Below are 11,178 nucleotides of genomic sequence, written 5' to 3'. Positions count from 1 at the left end.
CTGGCTTTTATAATAACAATCGTGACGATGCAAAACTACATCTCCCGGAAGGCATCGCGACAGCAGCGCATGCGGAATGGGGAGGCATTTGCCGCTGTCCGTCGAGTGATTTTTTTTTACTTCACGTTTTGTCAGATTTGAAGTTCGAACTGTTCTCAACCCCACCCCCACGAAACTGTAAACGGCCTGAATAAGAGTGGAAGAACCATCGAACTGTAAGCCCAAGTTAAACATTATCACAATCTTATAGTTCTTTTTTCATTTCAACCTGACTGGCAATAATGTGGAACATTGAAAGGAGAACGACAGGTAGCTCCATCTTAAACAGTTAGAGGAGAACCTTTTTTTGTCATTAGTAAGATTCATTATGGCCTGAATAAAACCAAAGTGATAGTTGATTTACCAATCACCACTTTGTAAGAGTGATATTTAGTATGTATGAAAAAAGTTGTGTGCAGTTTTCAATCGTTTTTTTTCCGGCGGGAGATACTGTCAAAACTCGTGTCCTAAAGTTCAAAAAGATAATGTCAGGTACTGAAAGGTTATTTTTGGAGCACCACAATTAATAGAATACGGCCACGAAACGTCTAACGACTAAGGGCAGGGACTGTCATATTGAGCATCTGTTGTAATATTCAATGCAGTGACTTATATTGCATCAAAATATGTCATTTGTCTAACAACAAACACAATTTTGCTTCATTGTGATGACCATAAGACGTTCCATTAAAAGTGTCATAATCACGTTGTTTACAGAGTGGACATAAATTCAGATCTTGGAACAAACTGTTCAATAAACTCAGTTACTCCAAGTTTGTACAGGGAGAAGTACCAGATCTGCTACAGTAAAACCTTTTGTAAATGTTTTTTGTAAATGCTAAGAATATTGGAAATAGAAGCAACAGTAGGTCATTCAGACCACTGATTTCTGCCGTTTTGAGAGATCATGGCTGAACCTACATCACTTGATGCTTATCCTTTGATTAGATTAGACTTGCTACAATGTGGAAACATGCCCTTCAGCCCAACAAGTCCATACCGACCTTCCGAAGAGTAACCCACCCAGACCCATTTTCCTCTGACTAATGCACCTAACACTATGGGCAATTTAGCATGGCCAATTCACCTGACCTGACTGTGGGAGGAAACCGGAGCACCCGGAGAAAACCCACGCAGACACGGAGAATGTGGAAGCTCCACACTGATAGTCACCCAAGGCTGGAATCGAACCTGGATCTCTGGTGCAGTGAGGCAGCAGTGCTAACTACTGAGCCACCATGCTGCCCACTGCTCTAACAATCCCAATTCCTCACATTAGGAGAAAATGAGGGCTGCAGATGCTGAAGATCAGAGTCAAAGAGTGTAATGCTGCAAAAGCACAGCTGGTCAGGCAACATCCAAGGAACAGGAGAGTCGACGTTTTGAGCATAAGCTCTTCGTCAGGAATGGCGGGGGGTTGGCCCAAGGGGGATGAGAGATAAATGAGAGAGGTGTGGGGCTGGGGGGGAGGTAGCTGGGAGTGCAAGAGGTAGATGAAGGTGGGGGTGAAGGTGATAGGTCGTAGAGGAGGGTGGAGCAGACAGGTGGGAAGGAAGATAGACAGGTAGGACAATTCAAGAAGGCAGTGCCAAATTGGAAGGTTGGATCTGAGATAAGGTGGGGGAGCGGAAATGGGGAAACTGGTGAAATCCACATTGATCCCATGTGGTTGAAGGGTTTCAAGGCGGAAGATGAGGTGTTCTTCCTCCAGGCATCGAGTGGCTATAGCTTGGCAGTGGAGGAGGCCCTGGACTTGCATGTCCTTGGCGGAGTGGGAGTGGGAATAAAAGTGTTCGGCAACAAGACAATAGGGTTGTTTCTTGTGGTGGCAGGGGAAGGTGCTGGGGTGGAGGGTGTGGACCTAGCAAGAGAGTTGTGGAGGGAATGGTCTCTCTGGAATGCAGATAGGGATGGGGAGGGAAATGTATCCCTGGTAGTGGGGGGTCTGTTTGTAGGTGGCAGAAATGGCAGAGGATGATGCAATGTATCCAGAGGTTGGTGGGGTGGAAGGTGAAGACCAGGGAGGTTCTGTCTTTCTGTCCTGTGCTGGAGGGCATTGCCGACCACATGGGAGGAGAAATTGTGGTGATTAGATTAGATTCCCTACAGTGTGGAAACAGGTCCTTCGGACCAACCAGTCTACAATGACCCTCCGAAGAGTAACCCACCCAGACCCATTTCTCTCTGACGAATGCACCTAACACTATGGGCAATTTACCTGACTTGCACATCTTTGGACTGTGGGAGGAAACCAGAGCACCCAGAGGAAACCCACACAGACACAGACAGTCACCCGAGGCTGGAATCAAACCTGGGACCCATGTGCTGTGAGGCAGCAGTGCTAACTGCTGAGCCACCGTGCTCCCCCATTGTCATTGTTTCTTTTGCCAACAGTCTTAAATCAGTGTCCTCCAGTTCCTGATGCTTTCTCCAATGGGAACAATTTCCTCCATCTACTCTTGTCCAGATCCCTCATGATTTTGAATATCTCTATTAAATCTTCTTTCAACCTTCCCTAAAGAGAAGAGTGCCATCTTCTCCAATCAATCCTCTTAAATTAATTTTCTCCTCCTGGGAATAATTATTGGAAATATTTTCTCCGTCTTCTCTAGTGGCTTCACATCACAAAATCACAAAATTGTTCTGGTGCAGAGGAGGCTATTTGGCCCATCATGTCTGCAAACATGTCTGCTTTAACTCTAAATGTATTTTGACTCAGTGCCAATCCCTTGTATTATCCCCATAGCCAACTTGTTGTTTCTATTTATATAATCATAAAATGCCCTCTTGAATCGCTGAAGTGAACCTGCTTCCAACACACTTCCAGACAGTGTATTCCAGGCTCTAATCACTTACTGTGTGCAAAAATATTTCTCATCTTGCACTTACTTCTTTCACAAGCCACTTTAAATCTGTGCCATTTGGTTCTCAATCTTCTTATGAGGGGGAATAGTTTCTCCCTGTTTTCTCTGTCCAAATTCCTCATGATTTTAAAAACTTTCAAAAACCTGTTTTCCTTGGAGAGGAAAACAGTCCCAATTTCTTCATAACTGAAATATCTCATCTCTGGAATCATTCATGTATACTTCTTCTGTATGTTCTCCAGCATGTTCACATCCTTTTTAAAGTTTTCAATCTGGAACTGTGAACAGTACTTCTGCTAAGCTTGAACTAGTATCTTGCATAAGTTCAGCATAACCTCTCTTCTCTTGGATTTTGGATTAGTGGTGCTGGAAGAGCACAGCAGTTCAGGCAGCATCTGAGGAGCAGTAAAATCGACGTTTCGGAAGGGCTTTTGCCGAAACATCGATTTTTACTGCTCCTTGGATGCTGCCTGAACTGCTGTGCTCTTCCAGCACCACTAATCCAAAATTTGGTTTCCAGCATCTGCAGTCATTGTTTTTACCTCTCTTCTCTTGTGCTCTGTGCTCCTATTAATGAAGCCTAGAACACTGTATGCTTGATTAACTCCTCTCCCTCTCTTTAATGGCCTCTGCACAAATACACCAGGTCTCTCTGCCCCTGTACAGTCTTCAGAGAAAAGTCTTTTATTTAATACTGTCTCCACTTCTTTGTAACAAAATGTATTACATCACACTTCTCACATGTTGTCACTGTCCTTTTTATTCCATGCGCATTACTTTTCTTACTAGTTTGTTGTGTGACACTGTATCAAATGCCTTTTGGAAGTCCATGTTTGCATATCAACAGCATGACCCTCACCAACCCTCCTTGTTATCTCTTCAAATAACTCCAGCAAGTTCGTTAGACACAGCATTTCCTTGAGAACTCCATGCTGATGTGGCTGAACAGGCCGCTTAAATTGATGGATTTCTGAGAAATGGAAAATAAATGAGGCATGCTGCAAAATTGAAACAGGCCTTGGCCAAAAGTGACTGTGCTCAAGGATTCTAGAATAAACATGCTGCATCACAAAATTACAAAATTGTTCTGATGCAGAGGAGGCTATTTGGCCCATCATGTCTGCATTAACTCTCAGCAGGCTGCAGCTGCAGACAGACAGTATACAACTGATCGAGCAGCTGCAGACAATACTATACACTTGAATTGGAATTGAATAGAATCGACTTGAATGCCATCCCCAGGACAATTGGAGACATCAAGTTGTTTATCAGACACAAGGCCTACTCTTATTTGGAGAGGCTACCTGACTTATGTGCGCCCAACGCCCCCAAGAATGGATGGCCAAGGCCCGCCATGCCACCGACATGTCAACTCGTGGTTGAGTCCGATTGATCAGGGTGATCAAGCCCTGATCAATCTACTGGTAGACATCAAAGACCCTCCCAAAAGGGCATGAAGACTTCTAAGTTTAAGAATCACTGCAACACTACCCTCAGGGGCAGTAATGCGAGACCAACCACTGTGAAGAGAACACACCCCTGGGACCTTTGGGAGAAGAAGGCCAGATGATCATTGCTATGTAGATCAAGGCCAAGATCTAGTGTGGTGGTATATGATCATCCAGAGTTAAGTTAAAGTACTAGATAGTTGATCAGATTTATAGTGTAAATTGTTAGTTTGTAGTATATTTTATTGTAATATTCATTGTGTTTAATAAATATGATCATTCATTATTATTCAGAGTTGACTCATAGTTTTTTTGCTAGATATAAGAGTTAAAAATACACTATGTGGCACGCACAACACTGACCCCTCCGAATTAACCCATATTTTTCCATGTGAAGATTAATACCATCCTGAATAATTGTTTCTAGAAGTTTCCCACCTACCAAAGGTAAAATGACTAGTCAATATAGGAACAGGAGTAGACTATTTTGCCCCTTGAGCTTGTTCCACCATTCTGTGTGATCATGGCTGATCTGTGGCCTAACTCCATATATCTGCCTTAGGCCCATATCCCTAAATACCTTTGCTTAAGAAAAATGTATCTATCTTAGATTTAAAATTAATAACTGATCCTGCATCCAATGCTGTTTGTGGAAAAGAGTTCCAAATATATACCACCCTCTGTGTGCAGAAGTGCTTTCAAACATCTCAGGTTAACATTCTGGCCCTAATTCTCAGACTATGCCCCTAATTCTAGAATCCTGAACCAATGAAAACAGTTTACCTTTATCTACCTTGTCTTTACCTTGTTAATATCTTGAAGTCTTTGATCAGATCATCCCTTAACCTTCAAAACACATCCATGTCTCAATCCCTTTTTGGTTCTTTATGGCTCTACCAATTGAGGTTGGAAGTGTGTGGTGTGTGAGCAGGTCAGTGGACATGGATCCCAGAGAGAGGGAGAGATATGAAAAGGTTAGGTAAACAAAGACATTATGGTTAGTAGTCTAGGATAGAATCTGAATGTGATAATAAGAGCTAAATTTAAATGAGAATGGGTGAGCTGTGCTGAAAGCAACCCACATACAGAACAACCTTGATTATCCGAGCATCAATTATCTGAATTTCAGATTATCTGAACAAGATCTCAAGGTCCCGTAAAAACTCTATCCATTATCTGAACAATCCGTTATCCGAACTCTCAGATGTCCGAACAAAATACTCTCCGTCAGTCTCACTCAGATAATCGAGGTTGTTATGTAATGTGATGACAGGCCTAAGAGAAGGTGAGAATGGGTGACTGCGCTAAAAGCAACCAAAGTCATAATAGGACTGGGTGTGGGGGTGGGTAAAAAGCATGGAAGGATGGAATCAGGCTCTAAAGTTTTTGAACTCAATGTTGAGTCCTGGAGGCTGCAGGGTGCCCAAGTGGAACATGAGATGTTGTTCTTTGGTCTTGCATTGAGGCTCATTGGAACACTGCAGTTGACGTGCAATAGAAATGTTGGCCTGTGAACACAGTGGTGTGTTGAAGTTGCAGGCAACTAGAAGCAAGGGATCATTTTTGTGAACCAAATGTGGATGTTCTGCAAAGTGGTCACCCAGTCTATGTTTTGTCTCCCCAGTGGAGAGGAGACTACACTGTGACCAGCAAATAAAATCGACGAGGTTAAATGAAGTACAGGTAAATCGCTGCTTCACCTGGAAGGTATGTCTGGCACCTTGGATAGTGAGGCAGGAGGAGGTAAATGGGCAGGTATTACACCTTCTGTAATTGCATGGGAAGGCGCTGTGAGGGTGTGAGGAGATGTTAGAAATGGAGGAGGAGTGGACCAGAATATCCCCGGAAGGAATGGTCCCCACGGAATGCTGACAAGGCAGGGGAGGTGAATATGCATCTGGTCATGGCATCCCGTTAGAGGTGTCAGAAATGGTGGCTTAATCCTTTGGATGCAGAAGCTGGTGGGGTGGTAAATGAGGACCAGATGGATCCTCTCATTATTGTGGCAGGGAAGGGAAGGGGTGAGGGCAGACGTGCAGTAAATGGGTCAAATATGGCCCTGTCAACCACAGCAGGGAATCCTCAGTTGAGGAAAAAGGTGGACATTTCTGAGGTCCCCTGCAAAAAATGACATTGTCAGAACAGATGTGACAGAGACGGAGGAACTGGGAGAAGACTGTGAACATCTATAGTAGAAGTAACTGGAAGTTGGTGGGTTTGTAATGGATATCAATGGCCAACCTATCCCCAGAAGTGGAAACACAGAGATGTTGAGAAAGAGAAGGGAGGAGTCAAAGATGGACAAGCTGAGGGTGGAAATTAGAAGCAAAATTGATAAATATTTCCAGTTCTGAATGAGAGAGGGAAGCAGCACCAATGATGCCATCAATGTACTGGAGAAAGAGTTGTGGGGTGAGGCCTAAGTAGGATCTAATTTCCAAGGAACAGAATCCAAGGGTTTGTGTAATCTCTTACTGTAATTTAACTTTGAGTTTGGGTTGGTAAACCTATTCTGCACTCCAATGCCAATGTATATTTCATAAGATGTGGTACGTAGAACTGTTCAGAGTACTCTCATAATCAGATCTATACTCTTGAAAATTACCAACAGTAGACTTTATTGCGCTTAACTATGAAAGAGAGATGGTAAGAGGGAACATGTGATCTGATGTCACTATGATCTAGCTGCATTTTTCAGTCATTCATCAGATGTGGGCATCGCTGGCTGGGCCAGCATTTATTGTCCATCTATTGTTTCTCTCGGGAAGGTGGTGGTGCTGAGTTGCCATCTTTAACTGCTGCATTCTGTCTCCTTCATTGCTATAGGTAGACAGTGCTGTTGGGGAGGGTGTTCCAGGACTTTGACCCAGGGACACTGAAGAAACGGTGATATATTTGCAAGTCAGGAATGGTGAGTTGCTTGGAGGGGTACTTGCAGATGATGATATGCGCAGGTGTCTGCTGCCCTTGACTTTCTGAATGGGAAAGGTCATGGGTTTGGAAGATGTCTGAAGAGTTCAAAGTATAGCAAGGTCTGAAGTTCCAAATTTGAGTAAATGAGTGACTTATGTGTCGATTTCCTTCTCTGAATCTATATTATGAGAGAGAAATCCACTGTCTAACATGTCCTCTGATGGCTGACCACCACCTTCTTTGACATCTTCTTTTCCTGGCATTTCCAACTTTTGTTTTGAGGGAAATGGAGCGTCTGCCCCACCCTGTTGCAATTTAAAAGTGCGATGTCTTTGATGCTTGATAACCAAAGGATGTTTAAAGCCATATACACACAGAGTCACAGAGATGCACAGCACAGAAACAGACCCTTCGGTCCAACTCATCCATGTCGTCCAGACATCCTAAATTGATCTAGTCCCATTTGCCAGCACTTGCCCCATATCGCTCTAAACCCTACCTATTCATATACACATTCAGATGCCTTTTAAATATTATAATTGTACCAGCCTCCACCACCTCCTCTGGCAGCTCATACCATACACGCTCCACCCTCTGCGTGAAAATGTTGCCCCTTAGGTCACTTTTAAATTTTTCCCCTCTCACCCTAAATCTATGCCCTCTAGTTCTGGACACCCCCACACCAGAGAAAAGACCTTGTCCATTTACCCTATCCAGGCCCCTCATGATTTTATAAACCTCTATAAAGGTCACCCCTCAGCCTCCAACACTCCAGGGAAAACAGCCCCAGCCTATTCAACCTCTCCCTATAGCTCAAATCCTCCAACCTTGGCAACATCCTTGTATATCTTTTCTGAACCCTTTCATGTTTCACAACATCCTTCTGATAGGAAGGAGACCAGAATTGTGCACATTATTCCAAAAGTGGAATAACCAATGTCCTGTACAGCCACAACTCCTATACTCAATACTCTGACCAATAAAGGAAACCATACCAAACGCTTTCTTCACTATCCTAGCTACCTGAGACTCCATTTTCAAGGTACTATGAACCTGCACTCCAAGATCTCTTTGTTCAGCAACACTCCCCAGGAGGTTACCATTAAGTGTATAAGTCCTGCTCTGATTTGCCTTTCCAAAATGCAGCACTTCACATTTATCTAAATTAAACTCCATCTGCCATTCCTCAGCGAATTGGCCCATCTGATCAAGATCCCATCATACTCAGAGGTAATCTTCTTCGCTGTCCACAACACCTCCAGTTCTGATGTCATCTGCAACCTTACTAACTATACCTCTGATGCTCACATCCAAATCATTTATATAAATGACGAAAAGCAGTGGACCCATCACCGATCCTTATAGCACACCACTGGTCACAGGCCTCCAGTCTGAAAGGCAATCCTCCACCACCACCCTCTGTCTTCTACCTTCAAGCCAGTTCTGTATCCAAATGGCTAGTTTTCCCTTAACTCCATGAGATTGAAGTCGAGAGTGTGGTGCTGGAAAAGCACAGCAGGTCAGGCAACTTCTGAGGAGCAGGAGAATTGACGTTTCGGGCATAAGCCCATCATCAGGACTGAGATCTAACCTTGTTAACCTGTCTACCATGAGGAACCTTGTCGAACGCCTTACTGAAGTTCATATAGATCACGTCCATCGCTCTGCCCTCATCAGTCCTCTTTGTTACTTCTTCAAGAAACTCAATCAAGTTAGTGAGACATGATTTACCATGCACAAAGCAATGCTGACTATCCCTAATTAGTCCTTGCCTTTCCATGTAAATCCTGTCCCTCAGGATACCCTCCAATAACTTGCCCACTACCAATGTCAGGCTCACCAGTCGCTAGTTCCCTGGCTTTTCCTTACCACCTTTCTTAAATGGTGGCACACGTTAGCCAGCCTCTCATCTTCCGGCACCTCACCTGTGACTATCGATGATACAAGAATCCTAGCAAGGGGCCCAGCAATCACTTCACTCGCTTCGCACAGAGTTCTAGGGGATTTATCCTTTTATGTGTTTCAAGACATCCAGGACCTCTTCCTCTGTAATGTGGACATTTTTCAAGAGGTTACCATCTATTTCCCCACAGTCTATATCTTTCATGTCTTTCTCCACAGTAAACACTGATGCAAAATACTCATTTAGTATCTTCCCCATCTCCTGCGGTTCCACACATAGGCTGCCTTGCTGATCTTGAGGGGCCCTCTTCTCTCCCTAGTTACCCTTTTGTCCTTCATGTATTTATAAAATCCCTTTGGATTCTACTTAACCCAATTTGCCAAAGCTATCTCATGTCCCCTTTTTGCCTTCCTGATTTCCCTCTTAAGTATACTCCTTCTGCCTTTATGCTCTTCTAAGGATTCACTCAATCTCTGCTGTCTATACCTAACATATGCTTCCTTCTTTTTCTTAACCAAAACCACAATTTCTCTAGTCATCCAGCATTCCCTGCACCTACCAGCCGTGCCTTTCACCCTAACAGGAATATACTGTCTCTGGACTCTCGTTATCTCATTTTTGAAGGCTTCCCATTTTCCAAGGCTTCCCATTTTCCAGCCGTCCCTTTACCTGCGAACATCTGCCCCCAATCAGCTTTTGAAAGTTCTTGCCTAATACCATCAAAATTGGCCTTCCTTCAATTTAGAACCTCAACTTTTAGATCCAGTCTATCCTTTTCCATCACTATTTTAGAATTAGTAGAATTATGGTCGCTGGCCCTAAAGTGCTCCCCTACTGAGACCTCAGTTACCTGCCTTGCCTTATTTCCCAAGAGTAGGTAAAGTTTTGCACCTTCTCTAGTTGGTACATCCACATACTGAATCAGAAAACTTTCTTGTGCACACTTAACAAATTCCTCTCCATCGAAGCCCTTGTCACTATGGCAGTCCCAGTCTATTTGGACTGGGGCTGTTTTCCCTAGAGCATCGGAGGCTGAGAGGTGACCTTATTAGAGGATAGGATAAATAGACAAGGTCTTTTCCCTGGTGTGGGGGAGTCCAGAACTAGAGGGCATAGGTTTAGTGCGAGAGGGGAAAGATATAAAAGGGACCTAAGGGGCAACTTTTTCACACAGAGGGTGGTACATTTATGGAATGAGCTGCCAGAGGATGTGGTGGAGGCTGGTACAATTATAGCATTTATGGCATTTAAAAGGCATCTGGATGGGTATATGAATTGGAAGGGTTTAGAGTGATATGGACCAAGTGCTGGCAAATAGTACTAGGTTAGGTTAGGATATCTGGTCAGCATGGACAAGTTGGACCATGCTGTACATCTCTATGACTCTGTCCTTAGTTCCAGTGTGTACAGTGATCTCCTGCTAGTCCCTGTCTCCTTTGAGAACATTCTGCACCTTCTCTGAGATATTCTTGATTCTGGCACCAGGGAGGCAACCCACCATTCTGATTTCTCGGTGTCGGCTGCAGAAATGTCTGTTTGTGCCTTTGACTGGAGAGTCCCCTATCACAAATGATCGCTTGGAACCTGACATACCTCTCACTACATTAGAGCCATTCTCGGTACCAGAAACTTGGCTGTTCGTGCTACATTCCCCTGAGAGTCCATCGCCCCTACATTTTCCAAAACAGCATACCTGTTTGAGATGGGGATAGCCACAGGAGACTTCTGCACTACCTACCTCCCTCTCCTACCTTTCCTGGAGTTTGCCCATCCACCTGACTATATCTGCGGCTTTTCTCCTTGGACCCACTGTTTCAGATATGACATCAATTGAAGGCCTTGACTGCTTCTTAGGTAGACATAAATGATCCTGTAGCTCTGTTTGAAGAAAGGAATTCTCCTGGTGTTGTGCCCAATAGTTATTCCTCAACTAACATCAACAGAAATAGATGAATTTCTTCAGTTACTGATTGTAGAACATTCCTGCGTACAAACTGGCTGCTGTTTCCTT

General features: G+C 43.9%; 1 long non-coding RNA gene across 5 annotated transcripts in view; it reads left to right on the top strand.

The window, feature by feature from the left end:
- The first annotated feature begins 92 nt into the window (after nt 1-92).
- LOC140471262 (uncharacterized) overlaps nt 93-11,178 on the top strand; it is a 115,879-nt gene continuing 104,793 nt past the window's right edge. For 3 of the 5 annotated variants that reach the window (XR_011956941.1, XR_011956945.1, XR_011956940.1), the window contains exons 1-2: nt 93-215; nt 7,178-7,262. This is a non-coding gene — a long non-coding RNA (uncharacterized lncRNA). Of the gene's footprint in view, nt 310-7,177; nt 7,263-11,178 lie in introns of all 5 variants that reach the window. The other 2 variants (XR_011956943.1, XR_011956944.1) reach the window with 1 other exon arrangement.

This window comes from Chiloscyllium punctatum, chromosome X (assembly GCF_047496795.1).
Source record: "Chiloscyllium punctatum isolate Juve2018m chromosome X, sChiPun1.3, whole genome shotgun sequence".
In the NCBI taxonomy this organism is placed as follows: Eukaryota; Metazoa; Chordata; class Chondrichthyes; order Orectolobiformes; family Hemiscylliidae; genus Chiloscyllium; species Chiloscyllium punctatum.
This window is presented reverse-complemented; position numbering and strand designations above follow the sequence as displayed.